We start from the raw sequence: 14,726 nt of genomic DNA, 5'->3' as shown, positions 1-14,726 counted from the left end.
TGATCTACAAGACATATTGTAAATATTTTAGACTAAGTTCATGAGAATTGAGTTCATCTAATCAAATTATTCAATGAACTCCCACTTAGATAGACATCCCTCTTCTAGTCATCTAAGTATAACATGATCCGAGTCAACCAGGCCGTGTCCGATCATCACGTGAGACGGACTAGTCAACGTCGGTGAACATCTTCATGTTGATCGTATCTTCTATACGACTCATGCTCGACCTTTCGGTCTTCTGTGTTCCGAGGCCATGTCTATACACATGCTAGGCTCGTCAAGTCAACCTAAGTGTTTGCATGTGTAAATCTGTCTTACACCCGTTGTATGTGAACGTTAGAATCTATCACACCCGATCATCACGTGGTGCTTCGAAACAACGAACTGTCGCAACGGTGCACAGTTAGGGGGAACACTTTCTTGAAATTATTATGAGGGATCATCTTATTTACTATCGTCGTTCTAAGTAAACAAGATGCTAAATCGTGATAAACATCACATGCAATCAAATAATAATAGTGACATGATATGTCCAACATCACATAGCTCCTTTGATCTCCATCTTGGGGCTCCATGATCACCTTGTCACCGGCATGACACCATGATCACCATCATCATGATCTCCATCATTGTGTCTCCATGAAGTTGCTCGCCAACTATTACTTCTACTACTATGGCTAACGCGTTTATCAATAAAGTAGAGTAATTTACATGGCGTTTCTCAATGACACGCAGGTCATACAAAAAATAAAGACAACTCCTATGGCTCCTGCTGGTTGTCATACTCATCGACATGCAAGTCGTGATTCCTATTACAATAGCATGAACATCTCATACATCACATATAGATCATTCATCATTCATCACAACTTTGGCCATATCATATCACAAAGCACTTGCTGCAAAAACAAGTTAGACGTCCTCTAATTGTTGTTGCAAGTTTTACGTGGCTGAAGTAGGGTTCTAGCAAGAACGTTTTCTTACCTACGTGAAAACCACAACGTGATTTGTCAACTTCTATTTGCCCTTCATAAGGACCCTTTTCATCGAATCCGCTCCAACTAAAGTAGGAGAGACAGACACCCGCCAGCCACCTTATGCAACTAGTGCATGTTAGTCGGTGGAACCGGTCTCACGTAAGCGTACGTGTAAGGTTGGTCCGGGCCGCTTCATCCCACAATACCGTTGAAGCAAGATAAGACTAGTAACGGAAAGAAAGTTGACAACATCTACGCCCACAACAATTGTGTTCTACTCGCGCAAGAAGAACTACGCATAGACCTAGCTCATGATGCCACTGTTGGGGAACGTTGCAGAAAACAAAAAAATTTCTACGGTTTCACCAAGATCCATCTATGAGTTAATCTAGCAACGAGTGATCGGATGCATCTACATACCTTTGTAGATCGCGAGCGGAAGCGTTCAAAGAACGGGGATGAGCGAGTCGTACTCGACGTGATTCGAATCACCGAAGATCCTAGCACCGAACGGACGGCACCTCCGCGTTCAACACACGTACGGTCAGCGTGACGTCTCCTTCTTCTTGATCCAGCAAGAGGGAAGGAGAGGTTGAGGAAGATGGCTCCAGCAGCAGCACGACGGCGTGGTGGTGATGGAGCTGTAGTACTCCGTCAGGGCTTCGCCAAGCGCTATGGAGGAGGAGGAGGTGTTGGAGAGGGAGAAGGAGGCAACCAAAGGCGTGGATGAAAAGCCCTCCTTCCTCCACTATATATAGGAGGGCCAAGGGGGGCGCCGGCCCTAGGAGATCCAATCTCCTAGGGGGGGCGGCGGCCAAGGGAGGTTTCCCTCCCCCCCCTAAGGCACCTAGGAGGTGCCTTCCACTAGTGGGACTCTTCCCTTTTGTGAACCCTAGGCGCATGGGCCTCTTGGGGCTGGTGTCCTTGGCCCATGTAGGCCAAGGCGCACCCCCTACAGCCCATGTGGCCCCCCGGGTCAGGTGGACCCACCCGGTGGACCCCCGGGACCCTTCCGGTGGTCCCGGTACAATACCGATAACCCCGAAACTTGTCCCGATGGCCGAAACAGCACTTCCTATATATAATTCTTTACCTCCGGACCATTCCGGAACTCCTCGTGACGTCCGGGATCTCATCCAGGACTCCTAACAACATTCGGGTTACTACATATACATATCCCTACAACCATAGCGTCACCGAACCTTAAGTGTGTAGACCCTACGGGTTCGGGAGACATGCAGACATGACCGAGACGACTCTCCGGTCAATAACCAACAGCGGGATCTGGATACCCATGTTGGCTCCCACATGCTCCTCGATGATCTCATCGGATGAACCACGATGTCGAGGATTCAAGCAACCCCGTATACAATTCCCTTTGTCAATCGGTATGTTACTTGCCCGAGATTCGATCGTCGGTATCCCAATACCTCGTTCAATCTCGTTACCGGCAAGTCACTTTACTCGTACCGTAATGCATGATCCCATGACTAGACACTTGGTCACTTTGAGCTCATTATGATGATGCATTACTGAGTGGGCCCAGTGATACCTCTCCGTCATACGGAGTGACAAATCCCAGTCTTGATCCGTGTCAACCCAACAGACACTTTCGGAGATACCCGTAGTATACCTTTATAGTCACTCAGTTACGTTGTGACGTTTGGTATACCCAAAGCACTCCTACGGTATCCGGGAGTTACACGATCTCATGGTCTAAGGAAAAGATACTTTGACATTGGAAAAACTCTAGCAAACGAACTATACGATCTTTAAGCTATGTTTAGGATTGGGTCTTGTCCATCATATCATTCTCCTAATGATGTGATCCCGTTATCAATGACATACAATGTCCATAGTCAGGAAACCATGACTATCTATTGATCAATGAGCTAGTCAACTAGAGGCTTACTAGGGACATGTTGGTGTCTGTTATTCACACATGTATTACGATTTCCGGATAATACAATTATAGCATGAATAAAGACAATTATCATGAACAAGGAAATATAATAATAATGCTTTTATTATTGCCTCTAGGGCATATTTCCAACATGTTAGACTTAAATGTGTTTGTCACGTGTTTTATGATGCTGTCTTTGTGCTTCAATTCTTGTCTTTCATGTGAGCATCATTGAAATATTATGCCTAGCTTTAAGGCTTTAAAGAAAAGCGCTTGTTGGGAGATAACCCAATATTTTTTCCTTCCTATTATTCAATAAATAATTTATCTAGACTCTGTCTTGGTTGTGTTTTTTGTGTTTAATTAGTGTTTGTGCCAAGTAGAACCGTTGGGAAGACTTGGGGAAAGTCTTGTTAATCTTGCTGTAAAAAACAGAAACTTTAGCGCTCACAAGAACTGCTGCCATTTTTATTTGGAAAGTGATATTTAGTTAATTCTTTTTGAAGATGTTTAATATATAAATTCCTCACGTTCAGCAATTTATTTTAGAATTTTTTGGGTTCCATATCTTGCGCTAGCTACAGATTACTACAGACTGTTCTATTTTTGACAGATTCTGTTTTTCGTGTGTTGTTTGCTTATTTTGATGAATCTATGGCTAGTAAAATAGTTTACCATAGAGAAGTTGTAATACTGTAGGTTTAACAGCAATATAAATAAATAATGAATTCATTACAGTACCTTGAAGTGGTGTTTTGTTTTCTTTCGCTAACGGAGCTCACGAGATTTTCTACTTTAAGTTTTGTGTTGTGAAGTTTTCAAGTTTTGGGTAAAGATTTGATGGATTATGGAACAAGGAGTGGCAAGAGCCTAGGCTTGGGGATGCCCATGGCACCCCCAAGATAATCTAAGGACACCTAAAAGCCAAAGCTTGGGGATGCCCCGGAAGGCATCCCCTCTTTCGGCTACTTCTATCGGTAACTTTACTTGGAGCTATATTTTTGTTTACCACATGATATATGTTTTGCTTGGAGCGTCTTGTATGATTTGAGTCTTTGCTTTTTTGTTTTACACAATCATCCTTGCTACACACACCTTTTGAGAGATACACACATGATTCGAAAATTATTAGAATACTCTATGTGCTTCACTTATATCTTTTGAGTTGTATAGTTTTGTTCTAGTACTTCACTTATATCTTTTAGAGCACGATGGTGGATTTGTTTTATAGGAACTATTGATCTCTCATGCTTCACTTAGATTATTTTGAGAGTCTTAAATAGCATGGTAATTTGCTTAAATAATCCTAATATGCTAGGTATACAAGATTAGTAAAAAAAAACTTCTTATGAGTGTGTTGAATACTATGAGAAGTTTGATACTTGATAATTGTTTTGAGATATGGAGATGGTAATATTAGAGTCATGCTAGTTGAGTAGTTGTGAATTTGAGAAATATTCATGTTAAAGTTTTTGATTCTCGTAGCATGCACGTATGGTGAACCGTTATGTGATGAAGTCGGAGCATGATTTATTTATTGATTGTCTTCCTTATGAGTGACGGTCGGGGACGAGCGATGGTATTTTCCTACCAATCTATCCCCCTAGGAGCATGCGCGTAATACTTTGCTTTGATAACTTGTAGATTTTTGCAATAAGTATATGAGTTCTTTATGACTAATGTTGAGTCCATGGATCATACACACTCTCACCCTTCCACCATTGCTAGCCTCTCTAATACCGCGCACCTTTCACCGGTATCATACACCCACCATATACCTTCCTCAAAACAGCCACCATACCTACATATCATGGCATTTCCATAGCCATTCCGAGATATATTGCCATGCAACTTTCCACCGTTCCGTTTACTGTGACACGCTTCATCATTGTCATATTGCTTTGCATGATCATGTAGTTGACATTGTATTTGTGGCAAAGCCACCATTCATAATTCTTTCATACATGTCACTCTTGATTCATTGCATATCCCGGTACACCGCCGGAGGCATTCACATAGAGTCATATTTTGTTCTAAGTATCGAGTTGTAATTGTTGAGTTGTAAGTAAATAAAAGTGTGATGATCATCATTTTTAGAGCATTGTCCCAAGTGAGGAAAGGATGATGGAGACTATGATTCCCCCACAAGTCGGGATGAGACTCCCGACGAATAATAATAATAAGAGGCCAAAGAATCCCAAACAAAAAAATGAGAGAAAAAGAGAGAAGGGACAATGCTACTATCCTTTTACCACACTTGTGCTTCAAAGTAGCACCATGATCTTCATAATAGAGAGTCTCCTATGTTATCACTTTCATATACTAGTGGGAATTTTTCATTATAGAACTTGGCTTGTATATTCCAATGATGGGCTTCCTCAAAATGCCCTAGGTCTTCGTGAGCAAGCAAGTTGGATGCACACCCACTTAGTTTCTTTTTGAGCTTTCGTATACTTAGGGCGTGTTCTGATCTCCTCCAGCTTCTAACTTCACCAACTTCAGAAAAGTTTTTGAGCCGAACGCTTTTACACTAAGAAGCTAGCTTCTTGAAGCCGAGCGAAACCACAGTGCAAAAACCTGGAGCTCCATCGGCCCAGCTCCACCGATTAGAAAATCAGAAGTTCACCCCTATTTACAAGGAGTTGCCACCGCCAAACAAAACGGTTCGCTGCCTCACCTCGAAATAGCGCTACAGTAGCGATCCCAACGAATCGCTAACCCTCTCTCCCCTTGTATCGGTGTACTGCACCCGAGTTGGGCTGCCATCAGCCGGCCCAATCTGTGCCAAACAGGCCCCAACCCTCCCAGCCGGGCTGCAGTAATATGAGAAGCTGGCGATCGAAGCAGAACGGTTCTAGATCACCAGGTGAAGCAAGAAGTCACGGAAAGAAGCTGGATATGTGAAGTTTTGTGAAGTTGGAGGAGATCAGAACACGCCCTTATAGCTCTAGTGCATCCGTTGCATGGCAATCCCTACTCACTCACATTGATATCTATTGATGGGCATCTCCATAGCCCGTTGATACGCCTAGTTGATGTGAGACTATCTTCCCTTTTTCGTCTCCTCCACAACCACCATTCTATTCCACCTAAAGTGCTATGTCCATGACTCACGCTCATGTATTACGTGAAGATTGAAAAAGTTTGAGAACACCAAAAGTATGAAACAATTGCTTGGCTTGTCATCGGGGTTGTGCATGATTTAAATACTTTGTGTGGTGAAGATAGAGCATAGCCAGACTATATGATTTGGTAGGGATAACTTTCTTTGGCCATGTTATTTTGAAGAGACATAATTGTTTAGTTAGTATGCTTGAAGTATTATTATTTCTATGTCAATATTAAACTTTTGTCTTGAATCTTTCAGATCTGAATATTCATACCACAATTAAGAAGAATTACATTGAAAATATGCCAAGTAGCATTCCACATCAAAAATTCTGTTTTTATCATTTACCTACTCGAGGACGAGCAGGAATTAAGCTTGGGGATGCTTGATACGTCTCCAATGTATCTATAATTTTTGATTGCTCCATGTATATTATCTTCTATTTTGGACATTATTGGGCTTTATTATTCACTTTTATATTATTTTTGGGACTAACCTATTAACGGGAGGCCCAACCCAGAATTGTTGTTCTTTTTGCCTATTTTAGGGTTTCGAAGAAAAGGAATATCAAACGGAGTCCAAACGGAATGAAACCTTCGGGAACATGATTTTCGGAATGAACATGATCCAGGAGACTTGGACCCTACGTCAAGCAACCAACAGGGAGGCCACGAGGTAGGGGGGCGCGCCTACCCCCCAGGCACGCCCTCCACCCTCGCGGGCCCCCTGTTGCTCCACCGACGTACTCCTTCCTCCTATATGTACCTACGTACCCCCAAACGATCAAAAACGGAGCCAAAAACCTAATTCCACCACCGTAACTTTCTGTATCCACGAGATCCCATCTTGGTGCCTGTTCCGGAGCTCCGCCGGAGGGGGCATCGATCACGGAGGGCTTCTACATCAACAGCATAGCCCTTCCGATAAAGTGTGAGTAGTTTACCTCAGACCTTCGGGTCCATAGTTATTAGCTAGATGGCTTCTTCTCTCTTTTTGGATCTCAATACAAAGTTCTCCCCCTCTCTTGTGGATATCTATTCGATGTAATCTTCTTTTGCGGTGTGTTTGTTGAGACCGATGAATTGTGGGTTTATGATCAAGTTTATCTATGAACAATATTTGAATCTTCTCTGAATTCTTTCACGTATAATTGGTTATCTTTGCAAGTCTTTTCGAATTATCAGTTTCGTTTGGCCTACTAGATTGATCTTTCTTGCAATGGGAGAAGTGCTTAGCTTTGGGTTTAATCTTGCGGTGTCCTTTCCCAGTGACAGTAGGGGCAGCAAGGCACATATTGTATTGTTGCCATCGAGGATAACAAGATATTTTTTTACCATATTGCATGAATTTATCCCTCTACATCATGTCATCTTACTTAAAGCGTTACTCTGTTCTCTTGAACTTAATACTCTAGATGCATGCTGGATAGCGGTCGATGTGTGGAGTAATAGTAGTAGATGCAGGCAGGAGTCGGTCTACTTGTCTCGGACGTGATGCCTATATACATGATCATACCTAGATATTCTCATAACTATGCTCAATTCTGTCAATTGCTCAATGATAATTTATTCACTCACCGTAAAATACTTATGCTCTTGAGAGAAGCCACTAGTGAAACCTATGGCCCCCGGGTCTATCTTCTATCATATTAATCTTCCAACACTTAGTTATTTGCATTGCCTTTTATTTTACTTTGCATCTTTATCATAAAAATACCAAAAATATTATCTTATCATATCTATCAGATCTCACTCTCGTAAATGACCGTGTAGGGATTGACAACCCCTTATTGCGTTGGTTGCGAGGATTTATTTGTTTTGTGTAGGTGCCAGGGACTGGCGCGTAGCCTCCTACTGGATTGATACCTTGGTTCTCAAAAACTGAGGGAAATATTTACGCTACTTTGCTGCATCACCCTTTTCTCTTCAAGGGAAAATCAACGCAGTGCTCAAGAGGTAGCACACACGACCTCATTTTGCCGAGCGTGTGTGCCAGGAGGGCATATCCCCAACGGTTTCTGGCTCGTGTGAGAAGGACCCCCCTATCGCCCACACTCACTTGGCGACGGTTCCGAATGCCGTCGCGGAAACGGGTTAAAAACCGTTTGTTTAGGACCGATGCGTACCAGTGAATGAACTATAAGAATTAAATGAACATCTACATCATGCATATATGACTTAAAGCTTACATGCTATAATGTGGTATTTATTCATAATTTGGTTGCCAAATTTCATGTGTGCAATGCACATGTACCTTACTAGTCTAAATGGTGTTTGTGTGTGTGTTGTGCATGTTGAACACATTGTAGGTAGTATCATACATGGTTTAGATTCTGAACACCTAGCTAGAGCATACATGTACGATGATTTGAATTCAACATAAAATGGATAGATATATTTGAATTTGAGATCATATATGTACATGTAGTTCGTATTTATATAGGAATTTACTATTCCTATATTCATGTCATGTGTTGTGAAGATAATATTTAGATGGTTGTATAACTAACCCGAGTACAATCCTATTCAAACAAGGAAAGTGTACTAAAATTTAGTCCATATGCTAGACAACACGTATTGTTTTTTATTATCGATGGAAGTGCAAATTGATTTGGTACTGTACATGTTATGTTTGTTGTCCCAATTTTTTTAGTTTTGTTGTTGTTGTTGTTGTTGTTGTTGTTGTTGTATTTCAATGCATTTCTAGTAATATAATAAAGCGGGACATGGCTCTCTCTAGTGATGAGGTGCGAATTGTCTTTTTTTGTACACGTTAAGCTTATTCTCCCGAAATTTCAAGTTGCGCCTTGTTATGCCAAAATTTCTGTCTATCGTGCTGTGAAACTCCCGCCTCTTCAACCTGCGCCTTGTTACCCCGAAATATTTAAGATATATATTTGTCTCGTTGTGCTCCAAAAACTCCCTCCATCTCAACCCACGCCTTGTTATCCAAACATTACAATGCGCACAAAAGTCACACCTCTTGTGAAACCCCGGCACGCGAAATGCGCGTGATACCCCTGAACCGAAAGAACCGCCTAGCTCAAATCGGTGGGGGTACTTTCATAACTTATCGCACATTTCGGACAAGCGCGTCCCTAAGCCATGGTTCCCCCTCCCCTCCCATCCGCCCACCCATTCATACATCGAGGCCGTGAAAACCCGCGAAGCCCCACACCCTTCTCCGTCCGTCACCCAGCCGGAGCCTCTTCCCCGATGACGTCCACCACAGCAACACCTCGACGTCCCTCATCCACCGCATCAGATGAGGATCCGTCATCGATCTCGTCATCCCGCTGATTCAGCCACCCCGTCCTCCACCTCCAAGGAGCTGCCTCGATGTTCCCCTCGTCTTTCACGCCACCTCCATTCCCACACCGCCGTTTTCACCAGCACCAACGGAAGAGCAGCATCATCATTGTTTCCTCGGATGAAGCTGAGTCCTAATCGGTGCCACCAAAGAGGTTCTACACTAATCGCCACATTTTTTTCTTGATTCGATCTCACGGTGCTGCTGGCACTCGGTCCCGAGCCGACATGGCGTGGCTCCATCCACAGTGGCGTCACCGGCTACTTTCTCCACAACGTCGCTCCATCGGTGGCGACGTCCACATCAGTAGGACCTGCTACTACTTTGGCTCTCGCTCGCGCTGCTGCTCTACTCCTGCTCTTGGTCCCCTGCTTGGTCTTCTCTTGCTCTTGCTCTTGCTCATGCTGTTGCTCTCGCTCTTGCTTGTGCTGCCGCTCTCGCTCTTGCTCTTGCTTGCGATGCTGCTCCGATTTAGCTACACTTCAGTCGACTGAATCGATTTTTGGGTCAGTTGATTTTCAGGGGTGGGGGGGCTCATGGAGTTAAGGAAGAACCAGCCGCAGCAAGGAGGGGGGCTCGCTGGAGAGGTACCCCACTATCTATCTTAGGGTTCAGGGTGGGGGCAGTGGTCGCCAGCGGTGGTGGGGCGGGGGCGTGGGGATCGCCGGAGAAAAATCTCGGCACGGGGGGGGGCTAGAGGGATGGCCGGGCCGACGGCTGACCGGCGGTGGGGAGTGGTTTCGGGGCGGCCAGGGTGGCACGCCGGCGGCCGCGGGCGGTGGGTGCCGGCAGTTTGGCCGGTGATGGCTGGCGGCTCAAGGGGGTGGAGGTTGAAGATGAATTGCATGCCCTTGATTTCGTATCCAACGGCTGGAAAATTGATTGACCAGAGATGAAAAAGTCAGTCGACTGACGTGTAGACTCACCCTGATGCGGCTACACGACCAGCTGCCCCGGCTCTTGCACGCGCTGGTGCTCCGGGCGCTGTTGCTGCTATTGCTTTTCTGCTACTAGTGCGTTCAGTTTCGACCATAAAATTCAGTTTCGACAACAAAATTCAGTTTTGACGGTTAAGTTCAGTTTCGACAATTAAATTCAGTTTCGACAGTTAAGTTCAGAGATGAGCGGCTGATGTATTTTACATCTAGCACTTTGTGGTTATGTATTTTATGTCATCTATTGGAGATGCTTTTAGAATTCCAGTCAGGTTAACGTTGTCTCTCTTATCCTGCTTCAGCCTCGCCGTCGGACAACTCACCGGAGCTGCTCCAACGACGAAACCCTCCATCACAGCAGAGCAGTACACCGGGCTCCATCTCCAGACGCCTAAGATCTTCTTCCCCTCCTCCAACAGCCAAGTCAGCTGGAGCATCCTCACCGACCAACCCAATCACGCTGAGATCGACATGGCTTCGCCAAAGAGATTGTACACCAGTTGCATCTCTTTTTTACTCTACATGTTATATATATTATCCACTGAGCAGACGTAGTAACGTGAAATACGATTAGTTTCTCCTACTATATGACAAGAAGTGAGGTACCAGGCAACTTAGCTATCCGTGATGGACTCTCTTGAACGCCATCATTATTTATTTCTCTGTGTTTGAGCTGTGCATTTGTCGATGGGCCTGGGAGTTGAGCTTGTAGGGCAGTGGCCTGGATCCAAAGTAGTAGAAGTAGCACAAAAACAATTTTTGAGTGTAGGATTTTCCATGCTCAAGCCTGCCTACTAGAATCGCCAGTGCTTGAAAGGAAAAATGAAGGAAAAACATAGGAATTGGAAAGTTTCCTATGGTACTACCATTCATGCATTTGGTTCAAAGGAATGGAGCAAAGGAAAACTGTAGGATTTGTTCCTTTAGTGTCTCCTTGAAAGAAAAACCGTAGGAATTTTAATATCCACTTGTCCATCTTTTCAAATTCCTATTCATGAAGCACAAGACTAAGAGATAGTAGCATAATAGCATTATAACCGTACATTTTCTTGTGGTTTGACTTAATCTCACCATGCTTCTTTGCATCTTGTGATCTTCCAATTCTTGTGAACCAAACACCCAGATTGGCAGAAATTCTGTGTTTTTAAATTCTCTATTTTGCACGTGCATTCCTATCATATTCCTGTGTAATTCCTATCCCTGCATTGTTAGAATCCTCAAATTCAAACAAGCCCTTACACAATCACTTCTGTTACAAATATGTGTCAAAGAAAACCTTGTGTGGTTTGTTCCGCTCCTGTTGCGCTGTGTTACACCCCAGCTCAGTTGCTCCAACGATGGAAGGGTTCACCACAGCAGGGATCCGCTCTCCAAACTATCTTTCGCCGCCTCAGATCTTCTTCCCCGCCGCCGGCAGCCACGACAACTGCATTACCATCATCAACTGAGCAGATGACCTTGAGGACTACACGGGTCCGCAAGAGAGGTCACACTCTTCCATGTCTGCTTACGTTATGCATTGCTTAAAATGATGACATGCTACTTTATCATCGTGTTCACCTATTAGACTCCGAGTCGGGTCCAAACTAATGCTGAAACTTGAGTTTTTAAATGGTTGTGGGGTACATATTGGGGCAGCAATCAGTACTATCTAGTTAATCTCGGGTGTCTACTATGAGTTTCATGTTGGGTGCAAGCAAACCTTAAAGGAGCCATTATCTGTATTTTTAACTAAAGCTATTATCTGCCTGCTATCATTGGTTTTGGGTCTATCCACAGTTTGCTACCATCACTCTGGATTTGTGCATGCACTCCTTACATAATCTCATTATATTTTATTCCTATGCATGTCAGTTATTGTACACATCAGAACTGAACATGTAGAGCAAAAGAGACGAGCCTTGAGTGGCAATAAAATTTCATGCAGACGTCGCTTTATGGTGGGCGCAAAGGCGGGCCCCCTCCACCCATTTTGGATTGTAATCAAGAGGAAGATAACTGTTCTGAGGGGGATTCAGAAGGAGAAGACCACTCCTATTTACCCCCTGAGGTCTTCGCTCTAGCTTGGCATGCTGATGTTGGTAATATCATGCATATGGTGCCTTGCATTGCTTACTTTATACATCACATATGCCATCTGCTTAGGTCAGACATGCTTTGTGTGAATGTGATACGTTCATTTTGCATCATGCTTTTATATCGATATTTATTGCATTATGGGCTGTTATTACACATTATCTTACAATACTTATGCCTATTCTCTCTTATTTTACAAGATTTACATAAAGAGGGAGAATGCCGGCAACTGAGATTCTGGGCTGGAAAATGAGCAAATATTAGAGACCTATTCTGCATAGCTCCAAAAGTCCTAAAACTTCACGGAAGCTATTTCCAGAATATATAAAAAATACTGAGCGCAAGAAGTTCCAGAGGGGGGCCACACCCTGGCCACGAGGGTGGGGGCGCGCCCTACCCCCTGGGCACGCCCCCTACCTCGTGGCCCCCCTGGTGGCCCTCCGATGCCCATCTTCTGCTATATGGAGTCTTTCGTCGAGGAAAAAATCATAAGCAAGCTTTCGGGATGAGACTCCGCCGCCACGAGGCGGAACCTTGGCGGAACCAATCTAGGGCTCTGGCGGAGCTGTTCTGTCGGGGAAACTTCCCTTCGGGAGGGGAAAATCATCACCATCGTCATCACCAACGATCCTCTCATCGGGAGGGGCCCAATCTCCATCAACTTCTTCACCAGCACCATCTCCTCTCAAACCCTTGTTCATCTCTTGTATCCAATCTTTGTATCCAAACCTCAGATTGGTACCTGTGAGTTGCTAGTAGTGTTGATTACTCCTTGTAGTTGATGCTAGTTGGTTTACTTGGTGGAAGATCATATGTTCAGATCCACTATGCATATTAATACCCCTCTGATTATGAACATGAATATGCTTTGTGAATTTGGTATTTGTTCAATATTTTGATGAGATGTATGTTGTCATCCCTCTAGTGGTGTCATGTGAACGTCGACTACATGACACTTCACCATTGCTTGGGCCTAGAGGGAGGCATTGGGAAGTATTAAGTAGATGATGGGTTGCTAGAGTGACAGAAGGTTAAACCCTAGTTTATGCGTTGCTTCGTAAGGGGCTGATTTGGATCCATATGTTTCATCCTATGATTAGGTTTACCTTAATACTTCTGTTGTAGTTGCGGATGCTTGCAATAGGGGTTAATCATAAGTGGGATGCTTGTCCAAGTAAGGACAATACCCAAGCACCGGTCCACCCACATATCAGATTATCAAAGTACCGAACGTGAAATCATATGATCGTGATGAAAACTAGCTTGACGATAATTCCCATGTGTCCTCGGGAGCGCTTTACATCATATAAGAGTTTGTCCAGGCTTGTCCTTTGCTACAAAAAGGATTGGGCCATCTTGCTACACTTTTATTTACTTTTATTACTTGCTACTCGTTACCAATTACCGTTTTTGCCACAATTACATCATGGAAGTGTCACTTCCATGACAGAAAAAGTTTTCGTTCGAACCATAATGATGCAGATGTGTATTTTTTGTAGTGCTTCCTTAGGGCCAACCCGGACCATGGACCCCAACTAGTGTTGTTTTGTTATATCATTAGCACTTAATTAGACAAAAATGGTGGAGTTTTTGCCCAACATTTGATTGAATGGCCCATCCTACATGGGTTAACCTCTCCTATAATTTTGATCAAGCTCCGCCACTGCCTTTGACAGTTCGTCTTGGACCACTTTTGGGCGGACCATGGCGATCTACAGGGAAAATCAAGAAGGCCTACTGTTCAAGACGAGGACTCTGTATCCCCGAAGGACTCCTCTCAACTGACGTAGCCGACTAGGACTCTTGGTCTCCAGTATCTTATATGAATCGAGGCTGGCTAGGTGATAGAGACATCTTACATTATACACATTACAATCTCAGGATAGAATATATGTACTTTGTACTTAATCTAACGCAATATGCAAAAGCACGACGTAGGGTGTTATCTCCTTAAAGAGCCCGAACCTGGGTAAAAACTCATGTCCTTGTTACCATCCTGCTTAGACGCTTAGCTCGGGACACCTTAACCCGAGAAATGCCAGATTTAGCTCCGTCACAAAGTACGCAGGAAAGACTAGTGTTGGTTTATAGGGTCAGTGTAGATTCTGCCAGGCGTAACACACGGGAATCAGTGGTTGTGGCCGAGGTGTTACACACATAGTAACATGCTTGTGTACAAACATTAAGGGAAAACCATTTCTTGGTTTCTTCCACAGATCTTGTCAGCTCGCCTATTTCAGGGAATATTCCAAAAATGGTTGATTTATTCATCCATTTATTCTGGAAATAAACAAGTGGCAACCATCCTAAAAATTGACTATCTCAGTCGCATTAAGAGTGTGTTTGGTATGAGTCACCAAGTGGAATAGCATGTGTGCGACCCGTAATTCGCCCCCCTTCTCGTGTTGAGTACA

The sequence above is a fragment of the Triticum urartu genome, chromosome 3 (assembly GCF_003073215.2).
Source record: "Triticum urartu cultivar G1812 chromosome 3, Tu2.1, whole genome shotgun sequence".
In the NCBI taxonomy this organism is placed as follows: Eukaryota; Viridiplantae; Streptophyta; class Magnoliopsida; order Poales; family Poaceae; genus Triticum; species Triticum urartu.
This window is presented reverse-complemented; position numbering follows the sequence as displayed.